Source organism: Helicoverpa zea, chromosome 14, assembly GCF_022581195.2.
Source record: "Helicoverpa zea isolate HzStark_Cry1AcR chromosome 14, ilHelZeax1.1, whole genome shotgun sequence".
Classification (NCBI taxonomy): domain Eukaryota; kingdom Metazoa; phylum Arthropoda; class Insecta; order Lepidoptera; family Noctuidae; genus Helicoverpa; species Helicoverpa zea.
The window spans coordinates 11,883,325-11,889,346 of record NC_061465.1 but is presented as its reverse complement, the minus strand read 5'-3'; positions in this window follow the sequence as shown (position 1 = coordinate 11,889,346).

Genomic DNA, 6,022 nt, shown 5'->3' with positions numbered 1-6,022 from the left:
ACAATACTTCCTAGACACACATCCTACCAACAGACCATTCATACCGAAACAAAAGACATCCAAAAAATTCTCAGTTATAGTAGACTACATAGATACCAAAATTCTACCCAACAACGTAAACGCTGACACCAACTTTACCACTCTACAGTCCATAATATACTGCGCAGCATGGACGGCAGCAAAATGCAATGGAGCCAAAATTTCAGAACAGATACAAAACCAAAATCGAAGGAGCGTACAGAAAAAGCCAAAGTGGCAGATAAGACTAGAAAAGAAAATCGACAAACTAAGAGCAAACATCGGTAGGCTAACACAATACGCTAGAGGCAATAGAAGCCGCAAAGTAATAGCAGCAGTAGAAACAGTAAAATCAACATACCAATTACATGCACAACACGAAGATTCAAATACACAAATAGTACACTTTCTGGACACACTGAAACAAAAACTTAATGCTGCAGCTAGTAGACTCAGGCGATACATGACATGTACAGAACGTAAATCACAAAACACAAAATTTATCAATAATGAGAAAATCTTCTACAGGAACCTCACATCTAACAGCAACACTAATCAACACACTCTTGAAACACCTTCCCCTGAAGCCCTCAGAGAATTCTGGGCAAATATATGGGAAAACCCAGTAGAGCATAACAACAACGCTGAATGGTTAAACCAAGTTTCATCTGAAATCAGCGAAATGAACTATGAATTTATACCAATAGACACATTCATAGATGTCCTCAAACGTACACACAGCTGGAAAGCACCAGGCACAGACAATATACACAACTATTGGTATAAAAAATTCACTCGCATACACCCATTCATACACAATCATCTGAACACATTCATTAATTCACCTCACTTACTTCCAACATACATCACACATGGAGTCACGTATATGATACCAAAGGATACAAACGACACCGTCAATCCAGCCAAATACAGACCAATCACCTGTCTACAAACCCTATACAAAATACTCACCGCCTGTATAAGTGAAGTAATATACACCCACCTAACTACACACAACATACTGGCTGAACAACAGAAGGGATGTCGTAAGAACAGCCAAGGTTGCAAAGAGCAACTTATAATCGACGCGGTCACCACAAACAGCGCAGTTAAAGGCAAAAAGGAGATTCATGCGATGTTTATAGATTATCAAAAGGCCTTTGATTCCGTCCCTCACAGTTGGTTACTACATGTCTTAGACCTTTATAAAATCCACCCGACACTTAAACATTTCTTACAATCTGCCATGCAAAACTGGCAAACCACACTTAAAATCAATCAAGGGCCTTCATCTGTATCTACCGATCCAATATCTATAAAACGCGGAATTTTCCAGGGAGATGCTCTAAGCCCATTGTGGTTTTGTATGGCTCTAAACCCACTATCTCACTTACTCGATCAAACTAATACAGGATACACACTATCTAACAATGACACACAACACACACTGACACACCTCATGTATATGGACGATATTAAATTGTACGCAGCTGACACAAACGACCTATTTAAATTAGCCGACACCACTCAACAGTTTTCCAATGACATATGCATGCAATTTGGCGTAGACAAGTGCAAAATCTTGTCAATAGTCAAAGGTAAAGTACAAAATAACACTTACACACTTGACTCTGGTGAAACAGTACAACCAGTCGATCAAGACAGTACATACAAATACTTAGGGTTCAAACAGTCCAGACAAATACAGCAAAAGATCACAAAACAAGAACTACGTAGAAAATTTGCACACCGAATCAACCTCATCTTAAAAACCAACCTTAACTCCAGAAACACAATTAAAGCTATAAACACATTCGCAATACCCATCCTCACATACTCTTTCGGAATCATACAGTGGTCTAATACCGACATTCAAAATCTACAACGCACTATTAACACTTCATTCACTAAACACAGAAAACACCACCCCAAATCATGCACACAACGCCTTACACTACCAAGACAAGAAGGAGGAAGAGGATTGATAGACATACACAACCTACACAACAAACAAATATCGACACTCAGAACATATTTCCACAACAAATCTGAACACTCACCACTACACAGACACATCACAAACACCGACACACAACTAACACCACTCAACCTACATGACCGAAACACACAAACTAACGAAACAATAACAAACACACAACAAAAAATAGCAACATGGTCCACCAAAGCCTTACACGGAAGACACCGAGCCTTCCTGTGCCAGCCACACGTCGATAAACTTAAGTCGAACGAATGGCTCAGGAGAGGCGAGTTGTTTCCAGAGACCGAAGGGTTCATGCTCGCTATACAAGACCAGATTATAGCTACTAGGAACTATAGAAAGTATATTATAAAAGACCAAACTCAACCGACTGATCTATGTAGACACTGCAACACTGCGTCTGAAACGATACAACATATTACGGGAGCGTGTAAATCCCTTGCACAGACCGACTACAAACACCGGCATGACCAGGTTGCAGCAATCATACACCAACACCTAGCTTACAGATACAAACTCATAGATAAGATAGTACCATATTATAAATACAAACCTGAGACAATTTTAGAAGGCAGGAATCATAAAATCTACTGGGACCGCACAATAATAACAGATAAAACTATTCATTACAATAGACCGGATATAACAGTACACGATAAAACTTCTAAAACAGTGTACTTAATAGACATTGCAATACCTAATTCACACAATATTCAAACCACCATTTCGGAGAAACTGAGTAAATATCAGGATCTCGCGATAGAAATAAAAACCCAGTGGAAAGCGCAAACCGTTCACATCGTCCCCATAGTCCTGTCATCTACCGGTATCATACCCAAATCTCTTTTACAAAGCCTCAACACACTACACATGCCTGCCCATACACTACACATGCTTCAAAAAGCCACCATACTTAACACCTGCCGCATTACACGTAAATTTCTTACATCATCCACACTATCATCTACATTTTCTATATAAGCATCCCTTACACGCTTGGCTCCGGCCCGCATGTAAGGTTTTATACTCTCTTTAAAGAGAAGAAAAAGAAATAATATAATAATAATAATAATAACCCCCCTTAGGGACCACCTTGACGTGGTGGGGGGGCTTGAGGGAAGGCATGTACAATCAAAATGTCACTAAGATCTTGACACCCTGTTTCATATCACAAACAGGAGATACAACACATAATCAGAAAACAGCCGTAACACCTTGGCTTAACCCTTCCCAACCAACGGTCCCATTTCCCCATTTCCCTATTCCGCATTTCCCACTTTCTAACTCCCTGTCTTACCTACCCCTTTCTCTATCATATCCTACTCTTAAACTCTTTATACTCCCGAATGTATTATTTTGTTCTATATCTCATCTTACATTCTTATAATTTTCCTTAACTCCATATGATGCGACTACGAAATAGAGTGTTACCCCAGGCGGGTACCGGAGCGAATCGCGATGGAGAATCCCGCACCACGCCTCCTGGCCTGGTCTGCCCCTCGTATTCTGGGGGGGGCGACGTATCGCAGCTAACTGCCCAGTCTCAGACTGTTGCAGCGCAACAAGAAAATTCATCATCATCATCTTCACCAAAATCATTATTTTCATCACTACCATCATCACCACCTTCATATGTATTACGCTCATCGAGATCATCATCTACATTATCATTTGAGCCCGTAGATGTTGTGGCGGAGGCCACTCAGGCCAATGATCCGCTACCCACTACGGCTTTAACCAGTACGCGGAAAAAATGGAGTCAAGAAATGAACGAATTCATTTGGCGTACCTACCTCATCATTACAAATTTAGAAAACGATACAAACGCATACTTAGCCACATTACACCAACAGTTCATTGAAAAATTCCCAAATATGATAGTTTCAAGACAAAGAATAGGAGATCAAAGAAGAGCAATAGTCAATAAAAAGTTATTAACGACTAATATCCTTGATAAAATTAGGCAAGAAGTGAAGGATAGTTTAGGAACAGAAAATAGCAACAACCAAATACAAGAGTACACTACACCACAAAACCCCACACAATCAACTTCACAGTCACAACCTAAGCAGAGGATGAAGTGGTCAAATGCTCTCAACGAAACGCTTATGATGTGTTATTTTAGGACAACCAAGATGGAAACTGATATGACAGTTTGGCGTAAAAAATTAAGAGATAGTTTTATAGAACACTACCCTCACTTATCACACCTCTCCGAACAACGTATATCAGACCAAAAAAGAGTTATTATTAATAATAATATGATCACACAAACACGATTACAACACCTAAAAGCAATAGTTCAGAGCGAATTCATCGAATCGGACGCATTTAGATCTCATGACGAGCGAGAACAGACTGACTTAACTATAGGAAACTTACAACAATTCACAACTACAAATACCAACACACTTACCTCAAATGTAGAACTTACGCAAAATCACCACAGTGAAATAGAAGCAGAAATAATTTTTTTCAATAACATAAACTTAGAACAAAATTCACAGCACACAGAGAATGAAAGAAATCTCGAAATCGATAAAATATTTACAGAAACATTGCAATACTACAAAGACACACAACCCACAGATAGAAATTATATACCCAAACAGAAGTCATCAACAAAACTAGCACACATAATATCCTACATTGACAATACACTACTTAAAGAACATTTAACCACAGACATGGAGTTTCATCAACTTCAGACATTGATATATTGTGCAGCATGGACAGCTGCAAAAGTCAATGGAAGTAAAATCTCACTGACATCTGTAGACAACATAAATAGACACAAAACAAAATATATACCTAAATGGCAAAAGCGGTTAGAACACAGACTAGAAGTCCTCAGAGCTAAAATAGGGAGACTAACACAGTATATACAAGGAAACAGAAGCAGAAAACTTACGAAAGAAGTAGATTTAATATTAGAACAGTACAGAATACACTCATCACACGAAGCCCCTAACACGCAACTCGCACACTATTTAGATACTTTGAAACAAAAGCTTACAGTAATTAAGAGCAGACTAGATAGATACAAAAAATGTACACTCCGCAAGACACAAAATTACCAGTTCAAACACAACGAGAAACAATTTTACCGAACACTGAAAAACTCCACAACAAACCAAACGACATCAAGTAGAACAACACATGTGACGCGGCCAACTGCGGAACAGTTACAGCAATTCTGGGCTGGTATTTGGGAAAACCCTGTCATGCATAACACCGAAGCAGAATGGATAGGAGAGGAAGAGGCAATACATACCAGCACTAGTCAAATGCTGTTTGACCATGTCGAAGTACAAACTTTCCATGAAGTTCTAAATAGGTTACACAACTGGAAAGCACCAGGATCTGATAACATTCACAACTTTTGGTATAAAAAGTTTACACACATACACCCACACCTTTTCAATCACATAAATAATTTTATTAAGAACCCCTCAACCATACCCCCCTATGTTACTGAAGGCATAACCTACATGCTGCCGAAAGACGCCAATGATGCCTCTAACCCAGCAAAATACAGACCCATCACCTGTCTGCAAACCATCTATAAGATACTGACAGCATGTATTACTGATATTATTTATAAACACCTAGACACACAAAACATTTTAACAGAAGAACAGAAAGGCTGCAGAAAGTTTAGTCAGGGCTGCAAAGAGCAGTTAACAATAGACTCGATAGTACTCAAACAGATCCAACGAAAAAAATCTGATTTATACACAATGTACATTGATTACAAAAAGGCATATGATTCAGTCCCACACTCCTGGTTACTTCAAGTTTTACATCTTTATAAAATACACCCACAAATTATTAACTGCTTGAGTAGTATGGTCCAAAAATGGAAGACAAAATTACATCTAAACACACCTGAGGGAACAGTAGAAACAGAATTTATTAAAATCCAACGAGGTATCTTCCAGGGAGACTCACTTAGCCCTCTCTGGTTCTGCCTCGCTTTAAATCCTCTTTCAAATAGATTGAATG